Below are 21,083 nucleotides of genomic sequence, written 5' to 3'. Positions count from 1 at the left end.
AGCAGCGCTGGCTCGTCCCGGTTGCTGTGGGTGGCACAGAGGTGTCTGCCCTGTGCCCGGGGCTGTGCGGGAAAATTCCCGTGGCCAGAGGTTTGTGTGCCCGAAGGAGACGGAGGAGTCCTGTAAAAGTGACTTTATTGATGAACAAAGAGAGAGGCCATGCGGCATTTGCCATGCGGTCTCTAAAACGCAGCCTCCTTTTTATCCTCATTTTCCGGTCTGCATCTCCCTCTCCCTTTGCCCACTGGCTGAGGTACTTGGAAGGTTCAGAGTTCCCGATCCGCCTACTGCATGTCCTCGTTAATATGCACTCCTACTACGATATTAATCTTACTTCTTTCAATCCCTCATTTTCTTATTTTCTCAAGAATTGCCTTTACAAACTTTTAATTTCCATTGACTCAATCTCTTTTCGTGCACCCTTTTTGACGCAAGGTGTCTTGCTTGGTAAAAAGCTGAGAGTTACTGCAGCACATCAGAAGAGGAGCAGCATTCATTTATGCCACGGTCTGCCAGGGAACCACGAAAACGTGTCCCATTCCCATCCTTTCTCCGGAATACGAGATATTTTCATATTTCCTTTGCTATCTGTTTCACTACTTTTCGGTTATCATTTGTTTGCAAACAGCCGTTTGCATCATTTAATTTTCCACAAACTCCTCCTTCTTCTGTAAGTAGATAATCTGATCCCATCCCATGGTGAAATGTCTCGTTCCTCATTTCAGCGGCTTGGTCAGCAGGAAGGTCAGGAGCTGGAGCTGTCTGCTTGGTTATTATTTCAAGGATACTTTTAAACCTAATTATGCCACTCAAATTATGGATGGGTTTTCTGTGTCCTGATATGAATTCGTTAGGGATCGCAGGGGCTGGTCCATGGTGTTGTAGCATTTGTCCTGGTGGCCGTTCATCTTTTTCCCATTTTTGGGTGCTCCCTCCATCCGTGGCTGCATCAATTGACCACTTTTATCTTATGAAGTGATAAAATGTTTGGATTCTCAAGTGATTTCTCTGGACTAGCAAAAACACCTCAGTACTCTGGGGAGAGGGATGATCCCCCCCACACTTTTTTTCATGAAATTTGCTCAATATTCTCCGTTTGCTTTTTCCCTTTGCAGCTTAACCAATTTCTGTTGCAGTCAGATATCCTCACTATGGGCTCTGCCTTTAGTTGTGCAAATTCCATCTGTGCAAGCAGGCAGAGCTGGGGGTGAGGGGCAGATGGACTCAGGGAAATTCCTCCCCCTGGCAAGAAGGCCCTTGGGCATTGTCCACACTTCTCCAGAGCAATGTTAATTTGCATTTCTAAAACTCCTCTCCTGGCTGCCTGGAACTAGGATTTTCTTCCAGGGCAGCCTTTAGGTGATTCACATGTTCACCCTCACAATCTGCTTTATTTTCTTTTTTTTTTTTTTTTAACGAATTTTTATTAACAGTTTATGCGTTAAAGCCTCACCATTAATACTCTTCTAGGTTTGCAAAATGCAACTTAAAGGTGAGCTTCTAAAGATCCATTGTGAAATTCTGCCGTCATTAAGAGCCACCACAAATATATAGAAAAATATTCCAATGCAATCAAGTCTTTTCTGCCTCTTCTCCTAGGAGTAAAAATTGCTTGTCTCACCCCTGGCCCAAACCTAACTGACAATCTAAAAGTAGGATTAATGTGAAAATTTTTTCTCATGGTGTAATCTTATCACTGAAACTGCAGGGACAATAAAAAACTCTCCAGCAATATCTTTAGTGTTAGAGAGTCAAGGCATTACTTGATTCTGGTCAGGATGTGCAACAGAAATAATTTCATCCACACATAGCCCGGGTGTGCAGAGAAAATCATTCCATGAGATGTGAATTTTTGCTAGATTTTTCCTGAAATTTTACAGTCTGAACCCATTGAAATCCATTGGTTTAGTGTTTATTGCTTCCAGGTTGTGTAGTTCTTAGTTTTTGGTTTCCTATTGCACACGGATTTCTCCTCCTGTGATGTTAATGAGGTCCCACTCCTGGATTTCCTTCTCAGTCTTTTCCAGACCAGGTGTCTCCATCTATGCCGGGGCAGTGTCTGGGGTGGGTGTTCCTTGATGTTTGCTGATGTTTCCTTGATGTTTTGTTGAATGTTGTTCTCTTTGTGGGAATCTTTTGGGCTATTCCCAGTGTATTGAGATGTTGAACTCATCTCTCTTGAGTGGTGCAACATCCCTGTAAAAATACCTTTTAAAATTTCTTTCCTGAGAGAAAGGCAAACCGAACCTGACTAATAAAATGGAATGTAAAACGAATTTAAATTTGGTATACTTTCCAACAGTGGAATCGCAGGCAGCCCAGTGTGTGAGTGTAATTGAGAGGCAGAGTCCTGGGTGGATGCTGTGAACAGCAAAGTGCCAAGGCAGGCTCTGTGCCAGCCCAGCTTCCTGTGGCAGAGATTTCACAAGAGACAGGATTCTGGCCACAGCCTGCTTGAAATATACATCCCTTATCTCCAGCCCGCACTAGGTGGAGAATTCCCAGGGTAAGGAATTGCAAAGATCAGTTCCAAGGGAGATAATTGAATATCTGCCCTGGCTCTGGCCAAAGGTTATAATGGCCGGATGCTTGGCCTTCAGCCAAGGGCACACACTGACTCAGAAAACACTTCCTAAATGCAGCAACATGTTGCATATTCATAGACCTTCATGCATTATTCTGAATCATTCTCCCTGATACCGAAATAATGAGAAAAAGGACTAATGTAGATATAGTAGTAGTCATGCTAAGGCTTAGAAAACTGCAGTTCTCAGACAGGCCCTGGGAACCAGCCCTGGGAATGAGCTGGGGACTGTGGAAACTATAAGTAAAGATAATTAGAGAATTTAGTGGAGCATATAAGAACATCTAGAAACTTTCAGGATAAGGCTAAAGTATAATAATAAATAAAGGGTTCTGGTGATGGGAAAACATGCAAGGGGGAATTAAAGGGGGGTAGCCTATAGTTTTGAATAGACAAGCATGCAAAATTTATAACTTTTAGGAATGATATCTACAAGATTTATGTATCTGTATTGTCTTGAAGAATGTGTACCTCTGCACGTGGACTACTTTGTAAAAAGGTATAAAAAACTTGACGAAAAAGGGAACTGGGGGACCCTGACTTTGGACGCTAGTCCGCAGGTTCCCCGGGCCCTGAATAAAGCACCGCATAAACTGACACTCTGTTAGTTTGTGTTCTGTTTGGGGCATCGGGCAACATCCCCAGACCTGTAAATCGTTATTTTTTCCTTCCTGGGATTCTGGTGTCCCATAATCCAGGAATGTGAAGAATTTCCTGATTATCGTTTTTACCATTCTCTGAGTTAGTTACATGAAGAAAAGTTTTTTACATCAAAATGTTGTAATTACAAAAAATATATTTACCACAACTATTTCTAAGTTCTGTTAATCGCAGAGCTAAAATAAACTATGTTCATACAGCAAAGTTTTCCAAGAGATAGCATTCATTTTAATATTTGCAAAAAGACAATAATATAATATGTACTTATAACACACGTAGAATCCAAATTTCTTTCCTGAGTCTGGAATAGTCATAGCTGTGGCACCAATCATTTTGTTAGTTTTCATTTTCTCAGCTTTTGTTCCCTTTCTTCTGTCCATACCCCAACCTTGAGGCTATTGGGGTTTAGAAAGTGATACAATGTTATGGGTAGAACAGAGAACTCTCAATTCAGGTCCTGCAGTTTCCTATTAATGCTCAGAATTCTTGCACCTCCTTTTCAGTCCTGGATGACTTCTGAGACTCCCATGACCCCCTCTAGTTCAAGATACCACAAACCTTCAGACAAAATATCTCACAAATATTTAACTCTTTTCTCTAGCATTTGCTCTTTTTTTTTTTAAAAAATACTGAAAGATTATTTTTAGGCTGAACATTCAGCCATTTCACAGAGGCTTCTTCTACCACTTCTTGTCCTCCTGATTTGCAGCAAGTCATCCACATCCTGCATTAACCCAATCCCTGGGGGTGGGGTAAATTCCTGTGATATTTTCTGCAAGGTTTGCCCCAATAAGGCTGGTGCTTCCGTGCATCCCTGCAGAAGGACCGTCCAGGTCTTTTCCATTTTCCCTTCTACCTCTTGTTCTCACTCAAAGGCAAAATCCAGTTTACCATCCTGTGTAAGTGGGCATCCCCAGAAAGCATCTTTGCCATCAAGGACTGAATGGTGTCAGTGTGAGGAGGGCACCTGGTTGAAGATGGTGTAAGGATGTGAGAGCCCCTGGGTGCTGGGGCCCCCTTGGGCCCTGGGGTTCATCCCTCAGGGGCTGTAGAAACTCTGCCATGGCCTTTGCCTTCGCCTTGGCCTTTTCCTCATCCCTTCTTGCATTCCTCTGCTGTGCCTTTGTGACCAAGTGCTCCAGGGGCTTCTTCTGCCCCTCCTGCAGCCCCCTCAGTGCCTGGGGGTGCTCATCCTCTGACAGCTGCTGAGCTTTCTGCTAAATCATTCCTTTCTGCACTGACCCAAACAAAATGCTTAAAAGTTGAATTCGATCCTTGCACGTCCAATGCCCATTTCCCAGCTGTTCCTTCGTGCTGCTCCTTGTGCTGTGGCTGCCGTGGCCAGCCCGTATCCCAGAGCCGGTGCCTGTCCTGCCGCAGTGTCCAAACGCGGCCCCCCCGGCGGTCAGGGCCGGCAGCTCCACGGGGCCGGGCAGCGGCCGGGGCGTCCCGCAGCCTCCTGGGGGCCGGGGGCCACTGCCGGGCCTGCAATTGCCGGGGGGTGCTGGGCTCAGGCAGCGCCCGGCGCTGAGCCCCGGCTGCCCCACAGCCCCGGCCCGGCCCCGCAGCTCCCCACAGGCCCCCAGCCCGTGCTCCCGGTGCCGCCCCTCTGCGCCCGCTCCTGCCGCTGCCCAGCACAGAGAAACCCCCTGCAATCCTGACCTCCTTGTGTGCCTGTCCTGGCAACCGGGGATACAAAGGATCTGCATCAGCTGGCAACTTTGGAGGATAAGAGCCTGCTGAAAAACAACCCCATCCTCAGTATTTTTCTCTACCCCCTCTTTACCATCCTTCATTTTTTTTCCCAGATAGATTGCTCCTGCTGCATCTTGTCTGAACCATATTCCTGCATACTCCTCTTCACCCAATGCCTTCCCAGAAAACCAACAGCATCCATCCCTTTTTGTATCAATCTCTTCTGGACTTCCCTGATTGCCCCCATGAGTGTCCCTGTCCTTGATTACCTCTGGGAGAATGTGCAAACTCCCTCAAGATGCTCCCAAGGGACCCTTCAGAGATATTTTGGGATCATCCTCCCTTTTGCCAGGAGCTCTTCCTGGCTTTCCCTTTCTACCCTCCATGGGTGCCCTGCCATGTTTAGTCCACGAAGATGCCACTGTAGTCCCTGCTGAGATTTTCAGTGCTCTCTGGCTGCCGACTCTTCCCAGCCCCCCCGATCTGTCACTCGTCTGTCTCCTGGCCCCAGCGCCCCCCGGCAGGGGAATTTGGGGAGGTGGGAGGGGGGGAGCGCCAAGGCCGGGCCCCCCCGCGCTGTGGTGGCGGCAGCGGCTGCAGTGGGGAGCGAGTGCGGGCGGGAGCGGCCGAGAGCCCAGCGCTGCCCCAGCCCGAGCTGCCCCAGCTCCATCGCTGCCCCTGCGCTGGGATGCTGTGGGTTTGGGGGGAAGAGGGAGCCGGCAGTGGGTGCTGGGCCTGGGGGCAGCATGAGAAGGGAAGGAGAAGCAGAATTGAAGAACAAAATGGTCAAATGATGCACGTGGGAGGAGCAGGTGGGATTGTGCAGGACGTAGAGGTATAGTATGTGGAAGAGGAATGTGAGGAAGATCAGGGACACAGGAGGAGGAGTAGAAACGGGAAGCACCACAAGATTCCAGACCACCCTATATCTACAGCGTCCCTCCAGTCCCAGGGCTTTGGTTCCCCCCCCAACATTCAGCAGGTGACCAGAGAGGAGGATCCACGATTTTCAGAGGGTTGAATCTTGGTGTTTCTGAGCTTTTTTTGGCTAAAAGTTGGTTCTTTGTTTTCTTGTAGGCCTGAATCCTTATATTTTGCAGGGGTTTTGGCTGAGTCTTGATGTTTGGAGAGTTTTTGATCTTTGTCTTGATGTTTGGAGGACTTTTGGGCTGAATCTTGATGTTTTGGAGGTTCTTACAGACACAAGATGCGCAGTGACTTCGTGAGTTGCAATTGGGCAAGGAGGAACTCCCAATCCAAGGTGCTCTCTTCTCTTGTTCTTTCCCCAGACTAGGATTTTTCATTCCCAAGGCATTGGCAGATGGAGGAGAAAAAGCCCTGTAGATCCCTCTCGAGGAGGGGCTGTAAACCCAGCCCAGGGAGCTGCGAGGAGGAAAGACCCTCCCTGAGCCGGGAAGGCGGCCGGAGATCCAGGCAGAGCTCAGAGCTGGTGGAGAAGCTTCATGGAGGGGAGAAGCCCCACAAGTGCTTGGAATGTGGGAAGGGTTTCAGCTGCAGCTCCCACATGATCCGGCACCAGAGGATCCACACTGGAGAACGGCCCTATGAGTGTGGGAAATGTGGGAAGAGCTTCAGGACTATTTCTCATCTGATGGAGCACCAGGTGATCCACACAGGGGAACGGCCCTACACCTGCTTGGAATGTGGGAAGAGCTTTGGGTGGAGCTCTGACCTGAGAAGGCACCAGCGCATCCACACTGGGGAGAGGCCCTACGAGTGTCCCAAGTGTGGGAAGAGGTTTCAGATAAGCTCCCATGTCCTCGTACATGAGCGGATTCACACAGAGGAGAGGCCCTTCCGCTGCCCCGACTGCGGGAAGGGATTTAGACGCAACTCCCACCTCATCAGGCACCGTCGCATCCACACTGGGGAGAGGCCCTACGAGTGTCCTGAGTGTGGGAAGAGCTTCTCCAGGAGCTCCGACTTGATCCGACACCAACGGAGGCTCCACTAAGGGAAGCCCTGTGAGTGCCCCGAGTGTGGGAAGAGCTTCGTGCTCTGCTGCAGCTCCATCCCCCATGGGAGGATCGGTGTTGGATGATCCCCAGTGACCCCCGTTGGGCAGAGCCCTGGTGATCCGTGGTCCTGGTGATCCGTGTTGGGAAGACACCTGGCTGGGGGGCTCTGCATCATCCTGTCTCCCTCTGGGCACCTGGATGAATGCTGGGGCTAGAACGTCCATCGGGACCCAAACTGACATTGGGAATTCCTCGGGGAGAGTGAATTTATTTACTTTCATCCCTGGAAAATCTTCTGTGTTCAATCCTATCTTCTGGTGGTGCTCTGCTGGGCAGGGTGGAGGAAGAACCCCCGGCCCTTGGCTGGAATTGAGTGCAGCAGGTGCCGGAGAACAGCCATGAAACCAGAAACTCATCACGGCTCCTCTGACTAAACCCTACAGTCCTCACCCAGGCCCCAGCGTGGCATTGATAGACTCTTTATTGTAAATAACTCGGACTGCCCCACCTGGAAAAAATCACAAAACCCTCTGCTGCCCTCTGGGCAAGGTATTGAGTCTTTCAATGCCCAGAATAAAACTTTACAGATACTTTATTCTCGGTCCTGAATTAAAAAAAAAAAATTACACAGAGAAACAATATAAAAAGACCAAAATCAAACAAAAAGAAAAGTGAAGTCCTAAATAAAAGAGAAAATTCGTGAACTAAAATTTCTCTTTTTTTAAACTATGGTGAAAAACTCTTGTTTCCCTGAACTGAATATGATTGTTCTAACTGTAAATATAAATAAAAGCATTGTTATTGAAGTAAACAAATGTTAAAATTGCTGTAATCTCCTATGTTTAAATAATAAAAAAAACCCTGGTGTTCCCCAGAAAAAAAAAGAGAAAGAACAAACCCCTCTTTTATAAAAAATAATGTAAGGTTTTGTTTAAACTGTTACAATCCTTAAAGTGTGCCTCATAAGTTAATATAGTCCTCAATAAAAGTTATGGGAAAAACGGTTAGTCTGAATAAAGGGGTTTTAGAAAGTAATCAGATTTCCATTCTCCTGGGAGGCTAATCACTGTAACATCAAAACCACAAGAAAACAGGTTTTTGTGAAGAAGTCTCCATAGACTGAAAAAAGTCTCCTCTTTCAAGTAAATTAGTAAAAAACTATTTTCAAGATGTTAAACTAACTGAGTTGGTTTGGTTTTGTACATTTTCAGTATTAAAAAAAAGAAAGTGTGTGGTAGAAAAAAATATTCTAAAGTTTTATTCTATTTCTTATAGTTTCTAGTAATAATCCTCTTTATACCATTTAAAGTTAAACCTGTTTTTGTCTACTTCCTAATCCTCTCTCACAACAAAAAAGTTTCAAATAAATAAACCAAAACCACTACATCCAACCTCGGTGATTCCAGGATTTTAATTTCCTATTGCCCAAGGGTGTCTTCTGCAGCCAAATGGTGATGATCTCAGGTAAAGACCAAGATTTGGAGACAGTGGGGTGGAAACCCCTCCAAAAAAGTTTCTTCCACCCAAGCACGTGGATCCTCAGCTCACACAGACTTGGAAATCCTTTTCATTTGGCCTTGATTTGCTTTTCATTTCTCTTCATCCCTTTAAAACATCCAACACTGGGGTAAAAATAAAGACACTGAACTGAGACATGGGAGGACCTTCCTTTGGTGTAGTTAAGGCTGTGTCCTCTTGTCCTGTCTCTGTTCCCTAAGAGAAGAGCTTGACCCCCACCAGGCTGCACCCTCCTATCAGGGAGTTGTAGAGAGTGATGAGGTCTCCCCTGAGCCTCCTCTTCCTCAGGATAAACATTCCCAGCTCCCTCAGCTGCTCCTCACAGGACTTGTGTTCCACAGCTTCTCCCCTGTTGTTCCACAGCCACTGCTCCTGTTCCAGTGCATCTGCAACCCCTCCAGTGGTGCTGCTCCCACTCCAGTGCTGCTCGTCTGTGACAATGAGGGGACAGGTGGAACTGTGAGGACATTGTGACACTGCAGGGCCTCCTGGAATTGTAGGGCCATTGTTACACTAAGGGGACACATGGAACTCTGAGTCCCTTGTGACACTGAGATACACATGACACTTTCAGTCCATGGTTACATTGAGGGGACATATGGAACCCTGATGCCATTCTGACACTGAGGGAACACATGGAACCGTGGGGCCATTGAGAAACTGCAGGACTTCCCGGATCTGTGGGGCCATTGTGACACTGGTGGGCACATGAAAGCCTGGGGCCATTGTGTCACTGAGGAGAAACATGGAATCCTGAGGCCACTGTCATGCTGAGGAAACAAATGGAACAACGAGGCCATTGTGACAGGAAGGGACACATGGAACCCTGGGCCATCGTAACACCAATGGGACATGTGGAACTTTGGGGATATTGTAACTTTGAGGGGAATGGAATCGTGGGGCCATTGTGACACTGAGTGGACACATGGAACTGCGGACATTGTGATGCTGAGGAGACACATGGAACCATGGGGCCATTGTGACATTCAGGGTACACATGGAACGGTGAGACGTTGTGACACCTCAGGGCCTCTTGGAGCTGTGGGACCATTGTGACACTGAGAGGTCACATGGCACGCTGGCACTATTGTGCCACTGAGGGGACACATGGAACAATGGAGCAATTGTGACACTGCAGGGCCTCCTGGAACCGTGTGGACATTGTGACATTGAGGGGACACGTGGGACTGTGGGGCCATTGTGACACTCAGGGGTCCCATGGAACTGTGGGGTCACGGTGACACTGCAGTGTCTTGTGGAATCCAGAGGCCCCTGTGATTCTGCGGGGCCTCATGGAACCAAGGATCCATTGTGATCCCACAAGGCCTTGTAGTTCTCCACAACTTCATGGAACTGAGGGGACACTGTGACACTGTGGGGTCTCTTGAATCCAAGAAGTCATTGTGACGCTTTCGAGGTTTGGGGAAATAAAGTGACTCTGTGACACTTTGGAGTCTTGTGGAATCCAGAGGCCCCTATGATTCTGCGGGGATTTTTGGAACCAAGGGGTCATTGTGATGCCTCAGGGCCTTATGGTGTCCAGAGATCATTATGACATTGTGGGGGCTCCTGGAATGAGGGATCCATTTTGACTTTTCAGGGTCGCATGGAGCCAAGGGTGACAACACAAGACCTCACAACAGAAAGGAGGGACCCTCTGTACTGGTTTTGCACATTTGACATTTTGTGAGGAGGGAAGAAGTCACCCCCAGAAATTATTTTTTTTGACAGGAGCTGCTAAGAGCTTCCTCCATGTCTGACAAAATCTAATCAGTGATTAGTTTTGAGAACTGACAACCTGTTAAACCACTGAAAAAGCTGTGCAGCCAGAGCAGACACACTGTCCTGGCTGTGCCCCTTGAAAATCCTGGCACAGCCCCTCAGAATTCTCCACTGTAAACAGCTCTGGCCACCACCTAGCAGGGATCATATGATTATCTGCAGGCCTTGGAACAAGATATTATCTCTTTCACTGTACAGATGAGACTTGCAGACCTTCAATTCTCTCTTGAGTGAGAGAACAGGACAGAGTGAAGACACCTGGAGGAACAACATGTGGATCCCAAGGTTAGAGAAGTAGAATTCAGGTCCCAGATGGGAGGGATTGAGGAGATGCCTCACTCTTGGGCTGAAATCCTCTTGTAAGTCTATGGGAAGATACGTCAGACTCCATTTCCCTGTAACTTTTTGAAAAGCACGTGGAGGATGAAGTGTTCAAATTGTAGGCATGAGCAAAAGCATCCATGCTGAACAAGCAGATATTGAAGTAGTTTGAACAGAGAGAGATGAGAGTGATGAAGACCCTTTACCCCAGGGAAGAAGAAGAGAACCTCTGTTCCCAGGGATGAAGATGATCTCAGAGACAGATGAAGAGAACCTTTGCTTCTGAACAGTTCATCCTTAAAAGTGTGTCCCATTAGCCAAAGATTGAGCCCTCAAAAACAATTGTGGGGAAAGCTGTAGGTCGAGGGGAGGGACTTTTACAAAGTGATGAGATTTCCATTCTCCTGGGCAGCTGATGCACTGTGACTTTGAAGCCACGAGAGAATTGTCTCGTGGAGAAGTCTCCATAGCATGACAAAAGAGAGACTCCTCTCCCTAAGTGAACTGGAAAAAGAGTATTTTAGAGATGGTAAACTGGCTGAATTGTTCCTGCACATTGCCAGTGGGAAAGAAAAGAAGGTGTGGAGGGAGAAGTGTTCTGAAGGTTTTATTCTGATTCTTATAATTCTTTTAGTTCTGTTAGTACAGTCCTTTCTTTATACCCTTTAAGGTTTGAGCCGGCTTTGCCTTCCTCCTAATCCTATCTCACAGCAGGAAATGAGTAAATAATTCTAGTGGAAGATTTGGCCAGCACTAAACCTGTAGTAGCTAACAGCTGGCCTGGAGGCCTTACAGTTATAACTAATCCCAATTGTAATTTTATAATGTAAATAATTCTCTAACTACCGTAAGGATATAACTTGAGCAGTCTGGGCTGTTGGGGAGCAGGTCTAGGCCATCTGGGACACGGGCAGCCATTGGCCAGTTAGCCAGGTGACAACTAATTTAGCCAAGCAGAGCTAACCATGCAGACTTCAAAGGCTATATAGGGAGAACAGCCCTCAATAAAAGTTGTTTTTTGTTGCATGAACACGGAGTTTTTTGTCATCGCTTCTGTCTCAACTGCAATGAGTGGTGACCCCGATGTGATAGGCAATAGCCCAGGTGTGGGGATAGTGGTGGAGTTGGAACCCCAGTGGGGGAAGGTGACTGGGAAGAGCTGCCAGCAGTCGAGAGCTGTGGAGGTCCAGACCTTGTAAATAGAAGAACCTGCTGGGGACCCTTGTAAATAGAAGATTCTTTAAAAAAGAAGAAGCAGATGGAGATACAGGAATGTGATTTTCCAGAGAAGAAAGAGAAGGGGCTCAGAGCCATGGACAGGACACGGCTGCAAGAGCTGCAGCAGAGACACCATGGGCAACGCCCACTAGTGAAGTGGCCGGCCATAATTGGATGTTTCTGCCACTCCTTCCCAGTCAGGCTCACCTCAGCCTCCAGCAGAGTCAATTCCTGCAATCCTCCCGTCACCCCAGGAATTGACACAGGATCTGTCCCCACATGTCCCAATGGCATTAGGGTACACTGTGCATCAGGATCAACTAACATTCTATATTTCTGTGGCTCTGATGTGCCAGGCCATCAGATCCACACCATCCAAAAGACCCGGTTTTCCTGTGCCTCTCCCTGGCTAGAGGCAGGGCCCCTCTAGCCCTGGTTATTATTTCTTTCCTGAGGATACATGCTGGAGATTCCTTCAAGGGGATCTGACAGATCATCCTCCCTTCTGTAATATCCAACACCTCGGTCATGGGAGGCTGAGGCTACCTTCACTTTATCAGAGCTCCTTCAGTTTGTGTTTCCTCACTGAGCTGACGCACCCGTGCTGCCAGGACAGAAGTGCGTTTCCCATCTCACCTTCTCATGTCTTCCCCATGGTCACGCAGAAAGAACCAGAGGTCAGCTCATGGGGTGTACCCTCTCTCTAGCTGGGGGACATTGGGCTCTGACTTTGGGGCCTGTGACTTGCACTGGTGCTGCACTGATCTTCCTCATCTCCTCCCTCATCTCTTTAAACTCCTCTTTGTGTTCCTTAATCACAGCACAGACATGAGCCTGCATCGGCCATTGATCATATTCTCCTAATTTCTAAGTTTGTTGGTGACAGAACCCACTGTTTCTCGGCTGCTGTCAGCACTAACCATTGCAATAGAGGTGGTGTAGTGAGATGGGCCCAGGTTTGCCAGGTTCCACAACATCTGCCCTGTGCACCTGACCTTGTCAGGGTCATTGTCATGCTGTCCATCCCTCCCAAAGAGCACCTCCAGCACTGCCACTTCTCTCAACTGCTGGATCCCTTCCTCAAGGGTCTTCCAACACATTCTATGATAGTGCTCCTGCATTCTCTCTCTGTGGACAAACCTCTCTTACACTCATTAAAAGCCACTCCCAGAGGGAAAGGGTCCATGTTGGGCGCCAAAAATCTGTCCTGGTTTGAAAAAGGACAGGTGTGTGCTGGAGAAGAGCAGAGCCTTCCTTCGAAATGGAGCTAATAAATCCCTCCCTCTGAATTAGTATAATTTTGGAATTATGGGGCTTTCAGGCAAACATATGGGAATAGGAATAAGAGTTCTTTACTAGTATATATACATATATATAACAAGGCAAACAAAACAACAGCTAAGTAATTAACAACAAATAGAAGACGGGAACCCAGTAACAGTTTTTCTGGTTGTGGACACCTTTCCCCTCTGCTGCAGTTACTGTCCCAGTTTGGCAGTCAGTGCCAGCCGGCTCCCGGTGGGCAGGGGCAGATGCGGTGATCCCGTGTGGCTGCAGGAGTGCTGGGGGTGATGGCGGCTGTGTCCTGGGTGGAAAGGGCGGAGGAAAGACTCTGCTCATGGATCCTTGGAGGCAGTGTCGGTCCCAGTGCTGCAATAGGTTGTGTGGATGTGGCAGGCTGAAGTGGGAGAGTGTCCGACCAGGAGGGTGCAGGGTCCCACAGCCGAGGAAAGGCAGGTCCCGGCGTTGGGATGGCAGGGCGAGGTTTTCTAGTGGCCGTCCTTCTCCGAGCCAAACGAGTGAGAGAGCGAGCAGCTGCACACACCTCTCCTTTACCTGCCCCTGATCTTGCCGTGTTCTCCCACTTCCCCCCCATCCCCCCTGCCCTGCGAGAGAAACTCCAAAAAGGGTCAGGGAGTCTCGCCTATCACTAGCCATCTTAGCATGTCAATGGGAAAAAATTCCAGACAGCAAGGTGAGGGGAAAAAAGAAAAAAAAACAACCACCAAGAGAAACTTAAACCAAACTTTACTGAAACAAGCCCGCATTGGCTGCCTGTCACTGCGGTGTCGCTGTTGCCGTGTCCCTTGACCCAGTCAGCTCTCTGATCATGTGGTGTCCACGCATCTCCCCAGCCCATCACTGCCTCACACACGAGGTGACCACCAAGCCACTCTCCGGCCATCTGACCCGCAGCTGAGCCCTTCCCAGAGTGCCCGCACCCGCAGGGAGCGCAGGGCTGGATTTGGCCGCCAGAGAGCTGGTGACCCTCGTGAGATCCTCGGTGCATTTAGTTCCTACAGGAGTGTGGGGACCGCTGGGAAATGATCTGCATGCCTTGTTAATTGGATGTTCTTCCACCGCTAGCCTGGGGCAGGATCTCTCCCGGTCCTCCTCTCAACTCCCGGGCCTCTCCTCAGCCAATCAGAGAAGGCACCAAAATAATTGAGCCAATCAGAGCGCGCGGCGCTGATGACTCCTCAGGCAGTCCCAGAGCGCCCAGAGCTCCTCACCTGGACTCCACCCGTGCCCCACCCCCAGCAACCTGCACCAGGAGAATTTGGGGAGGGGGAAATTGCGTTTTATCTTCTTTTTTGTTCTTCCAGAGTCAGGATAAAATGCTCTAGGGACGGAATTTTGTGTTCGGACTCAGATATTTATTAATTCTTCTCGATATTACAGTGAGTTCTACAGCACTTCTACCTAACAGGCCAAAAATGGACACGTATCTCTCTCTCTCTCTACAAGGCCTTTTAAGGGTCAATCTGTCCAATTAAGAACAGACAGCTAAATTCCTTTTATTATTAACCCAACAACCCATCACCTGTGATCTGCAATGTGGAATTTTCTATCTAATTACAAAAGTACCATCTAGACCCGTGAAGAAGGTGAAAAAGAAAGAAAACTCCACCCTAAAACCTCCATCTTGTTTTATATGTATTAATATATTCTAAAACCACAAATTCTAAATTTTCCACCATGGGACATTACACACTTCTATTCAAACTACACACCAGTGATCCCAGTTCTATCACACAATTCTGGAAAGCTTCTTCATGGCCTCTGGTAAAAAGCAGCGTTTTCCTGGAGGTCAATGCCTGTCAGCAGAGAAAGCCCAAACCCCTCAGTTTCCAGGTTTCCAACAGGGGGAGGTGTCAGACCCTGCCCGGCGCTGGCCATGGGGTGTGTGGCGGGGGCCCGGAGCTCTTGGCTACTGTGGGCTGCTGGGGGGCTGCTGGGGGGGCCCCCCCGGATCTGTGTCCTGCACACACAGCGCTGTTCCAGGAGATGGTTTAGTCCGAGTGTCACTTCATTCACGGCACCGACCGGCTGAGGTTCGTGGAGAGGAACATCTCCAAGCGGGAGCAGTTCCTGCACTTGGGCAGCGATGTGGGGCTGCACGTGGGGACACCTCCTTTGGGGACAAGGCTGCCAGGCACTGGAACAGCGACCCGCAATGGATGGAGTACAGACGGGCTGCGGTGGACAGGCACTGCCGGCACAACTACGAGTTGTCCAGCCCGTTCCTCGTGGAGCGCAGAGGTGAGCGTGGGGCAGAGCGTGTCCCCTCGGGCCCTGCCCTGGGAATGACCCTGGAGCCCCTCAGAACCTGCCTGGGAATCACCCGAGACACGTCAGCCCTTCTTGTGCCCATCCCCGGGGCCTCCTGCCCCTCACCCCAAGTGACTCCGGTGGTTCTCCCAGTCCATCCCAGTCTGTCTCGGCGTCCTCATGGTCCCTCTCATTGTCACCAGAGTCCCTCCGAATTCCTCTCAGTCCACAGCCATTCCATTCCCACTCCCAGTCCTTCTAACTCCACTCCCAAACCTCCACCCTCTCTCCCATTGCCTCAGTCCAATCCACTCTCTCCCAGTGTTCCTCCACTCTCTCCAATTTCATTCCCAGTCCCTCTCAGGGCCACACCAGCCCTCTCCTGCTGGGGACCTGGTCCTGGTGGGCACCACATGCCCTGAGAGCTCCTGCTGGCCCTGGAACCACCTCACTTGGATCTCAGCAGGGTAGAAATCCATGGAGCAGAGCAGGCAGCGGGGGCCGGGCTGGGAGCTCGAGGGCCACAGTGAGATGGACACACTGGAGGGCACTGGGAGAGAGTGGGGACACAGTGGGATCAGCTGGGGGGAACAGGGAGGGATTTGAGTCAGCCTGGAGGGGTTGGAGAAAGATGTGGAGCTGGAAAGCAAAGGCTGGAATGAGATTGGCTGTGATGGGAAGAGACTGTGAGGAGTCCTGGTGAGTCCTGGTGACACTGGGCAGGGACTGGGAAAGGGTTTGGGGGTCCTGGGGTGGTGGGGGGCAACTGGGAGGGGGTTATGGGATCGTGAGAGGGACAGGAGGAGCGTTGGTGGGTCCTGGGGAGACCGGGAAGAGATTGGGAGGAGGATTCAAGAAGTCCTGGGGGAGTAGAGGTGACTGGGAGGGTGATTGGAGTAGCTTGGGGTGTCAGTGAGAGATTTTGGGAGGTCTTAACGCCTGTGGACGCCCAGAGATGCCGCCAGACACCGCCCGCAGCAAGGTGCTGATGGGGATCGGGGGCTCCGTGTTGGGTTTCGTCTTCCTGGAGCTGGGGCTCGGATTCTACCTGTGCGAGAAGGGTGAGGGGAGGGTCCTGGGGGTCGTGTTCCGACCCCGGAGCGTGTGCGCTCCCCATGGGGCCCCCAGTCAGGTGCTACCCCCTTTTCTCGGCCCACAGAGCTCCTGACCCAGCAGCTGCTGCAGCCCCTCCCCATGGCCTCGGGTGCGGCCGGGACCCCCCCGCTCCGTCCCCACGCTGATTTTGGGGGGGTCATGTGTTCCCCCCAGCCCTGCTGTCACTCTGCCCCAGCCTGGCTGCTCCCAGTGTTCCCAGTAAAGTTTCCCAGTTCGCCCCGTCCCGTTTATTGTGGGGCGGGACAGGGAAAGGACTTGGGGGGACCCCGGGGGGGGATCGTGACTGGGGGGGAGGGTGGGGTCCAGGTGGGGAACACTGGGTGCTGCGGGTCTGCCCGGCAACCGGTGAGTCATCACAGCTGCTCTCTCTGATTGGCTGAATCTTCTTCATCGCATTCTCTGATTGGCTGAGGAGAGGCCCGGGAGTTGAGAGAAGGAACAGGAGAGATCCCGGCCCGAGCACCGGCACGGGAACAACAGAGCCAGCCTGGGCACAGCGAGGGAATTTATTACCAACCAAATCACAGCAGCACATGGAGAAGGGAAAGAAATCTCTTCAACCCCTTCCCCCCACCCAACCGGAATCACCAGGATCACGGATCACCAGGGCTCTGCCCAACGGGCGTCACTGGGGATCATCCAACACCGATCCTCCCATGGGGGATGGAGCTGGAGCAGAGCAAGAAGCTCTTCCCACGCTCGGGGCATTCCTAGGGCCTCTCCCCAGAGTGAATCTTGAGGTCCTTGATGCTGTGGGGGCTCTTGCTGAAGCTCTTCCCGCCTTCCAAGCACCAGCAGGGATATTTCTTAGTTTGGATTTCCTGGTGCCGAATCAAGTGGGAGCTCAGGGTGGAGCTCATTCCATGTTCTAAGCTCTTGTAGGGTGTCACAGTTTGAGTTGTGATTTTCAAGAGGACACTCTGGAGTGAGTATCATCTCCTCTACAGGGTTCCAATAATCCCTTTCCACAAATACGAAATTAATATTAATAGATGAAAGTGGAAAAAACTCCATCACTTTATTAACAAACAGTAAGCCCACAAGGCAAGGAAAAAAATGAAAATAATTGCTAGATATTAAATTGTCCGATCTTATCCCACACAAACACCTGGGACAAAAGACCCAAAATGCCAGAGAAATCCCCGCTCATGACACACGGTACAGCCGCCGACTTCTTCCCCAGGGGGAAAACCAACCAGGGGCTGTCCCGAAGGAGATGAAAGCCCGGGGCTCGCCTGCCCTTGAACTCCTCCCCAGCCGGGCTCCGCGGGCACGGTCCCGGCAGGCGAAGCAGCGGGGCTGAAGCCTCGGGCTGTTTTCTCTCCCGGCTCGGCCCGGCTCGCAGCGGCTTTGGGCTGCAGCGGCGCCGCTCCGCTCCTGCCGGCGCGGAGCCCCCGGGCTGCGACACAGCAGCTGCTCAGTTCGCCTCCAGGCACGGCAAGGCTGCCCCTGCAGCCTCTCCGAGCCAAGAAAAGAGAAAAAATCCTGTTTCCTGGGCCAAAACCGCTTTTCAGCCAAACAGAAACCCACGGTGCACAGAGAGAGCCGCGGAAAACCCGAGCAGCGAGGCTTCAAAACGCCCGCGGAATGAACAAGGAGCCTCTCCCCGCCCCGGCCCCGCACACATCCCCTCCCGGGCTGCCGGGGTTTAGATACAATAACCATTCTTTGGGCACAAAGCAGAGGATCATGGAATTACCATCACCGTAACTCACTGCAAGAGAATCGTGTATACAATAATCACATGTATCTATCTATAAAAGCATGTACTGAACTCTGGATACAGCAATGTGCTCTAGGACAGGAGCAGAGAGGATGAACGGACACCAGGGGAGATGGGGAATGTACGGACACAGCAAACCCTCCAAGGGCTTTAACCTCATTCCCAGCTTTTCCGTGCTTCCAGGGCTTTGACTGCTGGATTTGAATGAACGGAGATGTCACTGTGAAAAGCAGAGCAGTCTGGAACCAGAACTGGAGTCTGGAACTGCTGCTGGAGTTAAAGTCTGGACTTATCACATCTCAGATTTGAAAATATATTGAATAAAAAACTCCAGTACCCACAACCTTTCCCAGCACATACCTCTTCGCACATTACAAAATACAACGGAATTATTTCTATAGGGTAAAAAATAAAGTAAAATGGATATTGAAAATGTTCCTGATAAAAAGTCATGTTGAGAAAACAGAAAATAACGAAGTGTGTTTAAAAATGCCGGCTGTGATTTCTCAGGTATTGGGCTCAGTGTCAGCTCCGAGCCGGGCTCTGTCTCCCAGGTGCCCAAGTGCCCGGGCCAGCTCTGAGCAGCCTCTCCCGGCTCTCCAGCCCGGCTTTGCCCCGGCTCTGCCCCGGGCAGGCACTCGGTGTTTCCGTGGTGCCCCTGCCCCGCTCAGCTCCCCGTGCCCTGCAAAGGCGCCGAGGCTGCGCTCGGTGCCCCTGGGTGTCACTGAGCGAGGCACTGACGAGCCCCGGTGCCCGGGCACAGCCCTGAGGGACACCCCTCGTCCCCGGCCTCCCGCGGGACACGGAGCCACTGCCCACAAGGCCCTGGCACGTCCGGCCCGGCCAATTCCTCCTGCCCCGGCCAGCCCGGGCTGCAGCCCCAGGGCTCTGCAGGCCGGGGCTGGGGCTGCCGGCTCCCACCGTGGCCAAAGCCTCCCAGGGCTCTGGCCACGCCAGGGGCTACAAGGCCACGAGGCCGGGGCTGCTCCGGGCCGCTTCCAGGCTGTCCCTCTGCTCTTGGGTGCCGGGGGTGGCCCTTTGTGACACGGGCGTGTGTCAGGGCCCTCGGTGATGCGGGACATTGTGGTCCAGGCAACCAAAACAGAAATTAACTGAGAACTCCCTAGGGGAGCGTGGGTGGGTGTGTGCTGTATTTAGGTGCATGGGACAAAAGAGAGTGCGGGCAAGAATTAAAAGGAACATGGACTAAAAACTTAACAACTCTGAGCAGCACTTTAACTTCTACCTTAATTTGTAACTTTAACTTATACTTTAGGCCCAACAATTCAACGGAGGAACAACAGTGAATTTATACCTAACTTAACTTATAACTTAACTTTAGCAATCCAACAGAGCAATAACACACAGCATTTAACCTAACTTATAGCTATATCTTCCAAGTTGTACTTAGCAACTTAACACAAAGACAACACTTAGCTTATAACTTACATTCAACAACTTAGCAAAAGAACAACATCTAGCAGCATATAAATAAGTTCATAACTATAACTAAACCTTGCTTACAGGCCTAACTTAGATATCCAAGGTACTTCCACATCTAGGAAAGCTGTATTTCTCCCAGATTTGCTATAGCATATGTGCAGGGGCGCACACACGGACAGGAACAGTCAGTGCAGGCAATTCCCCCGAGAGCTCAGTGAAATCCTCCCTTCAGATGTTTTTGCATCTCCCACTGGCCGAAGGATGGGGCCTTGAGCAGTGAGGGTATGGGCCCAGGACACGTCGTGTTTCAGCAATCCTCCAGGCACAGCAAAGCCGAGGGTTTGCTGGCTCTGAGAGGCCCCTCAGAGGGAGACTGCTGGTCACAGCCCACGGTGGCCCAGGAGAGCTCAAAGGTCTCCTTTTGGATTTCTGCTGACAGGGTCACAAGAGAGTGGGCTCCAGTCATAACCATGTTTCATCCTGGCCTCAGTTTGGGTCAGCACTTTCTCTAGGAGTGGGGGAATGCATCACCACACTGGGGTCTCAGGGGTGCCCATGGCCTGGGTGACGCTGGCCCGATGGCAGGCACCCACCGAAGCCACTCTGACCCTGCCCCTCCACCTGCAACAGTGGGGAGAAAGTTTAACCCAGAGTTCCTGGGATGGTGTAAAAAGGGGAAACATCCCGTACCAAACAGCAAAATGTGCATCACAGACCCAGCCTGGGCATGGAGAGGAAATTTATTACCAACCAAATCACAGCAGGACAAGAAGAAGGGAAAGAAATCTCTCCAACCCCTTCCCCCTCAACCAATGGGGGTCACTGGGGATCATCCAACACCGATCCTCCCATGGGGGATGGAGCTGGAGCAGAGCATGAAGCTCTTCCCACACTTGGGGCATTCACAGGGATTCCCTTAGTGGTGGCTCCGTTGGTGTTTGGTCAAGTTAGAGCTCTGTGAGAAGCTCTTCCCACACTCAGGACACTCGTAGGGCCTCTCCCCAGTGTGGATGCGCCGGTGGACAGTGAGATGGGAGTTGTGCTTGAATCCCTTCCCGCAGTCGGGGCAGCGGAAGGGCCTCTCCTCTGTGTGAATCCGCTCATGTTTGAGGCAATCGGAGCTGGTGTGAAACCTCTTCCCACACTTGGGACACTGGTAGGGCCTTTCCCCAGTGTGGATACGTCGGTGTTTTCTCAGGTTGGAGCTCCACTGAAAGCTCTTTCCACATTCCAAGCAGGTGTAGGGCCGTTCCCCAGTGTGGATCACCTGGTGCTTCATCAGATAAGAAATAGTGCTGAAGTTTTTCCTGCATTTCCCACACTCGTAGGGCTTCTCCCCAGTATGGACCCTCTGGTGTCGGATCAGCTGGGAGCTGTAGTTGAAACCCTTCCCACATTCCAAGCACTTGTGGGGCTTCTCCCCTCCAGGAGGCTTCTCCACCAGCTCTGAGCTCCGCCTGGATCTCTGGCTGCCTTCCCGGCTCAGGGAGGG

The sequence above is a fragment of the Sturnus vulgaris genome, unplaced genomic scaffold, assembly GCF_052056855.1.
Source record: "Sturnus vulgaris isolate bStuVul1 unplaced genomic scaffold, bStuVul1.hap1 Scaffold_198, whole genome shotgun sequence".
NCBI lineage: Eukaryota > Metazoa > Chordata > Aves > Passeriformes > Sturnidae > Sturnus > Sturnus vulgaris.
This window is presented reverse-complemented; position numbering follows the sequence as displayed.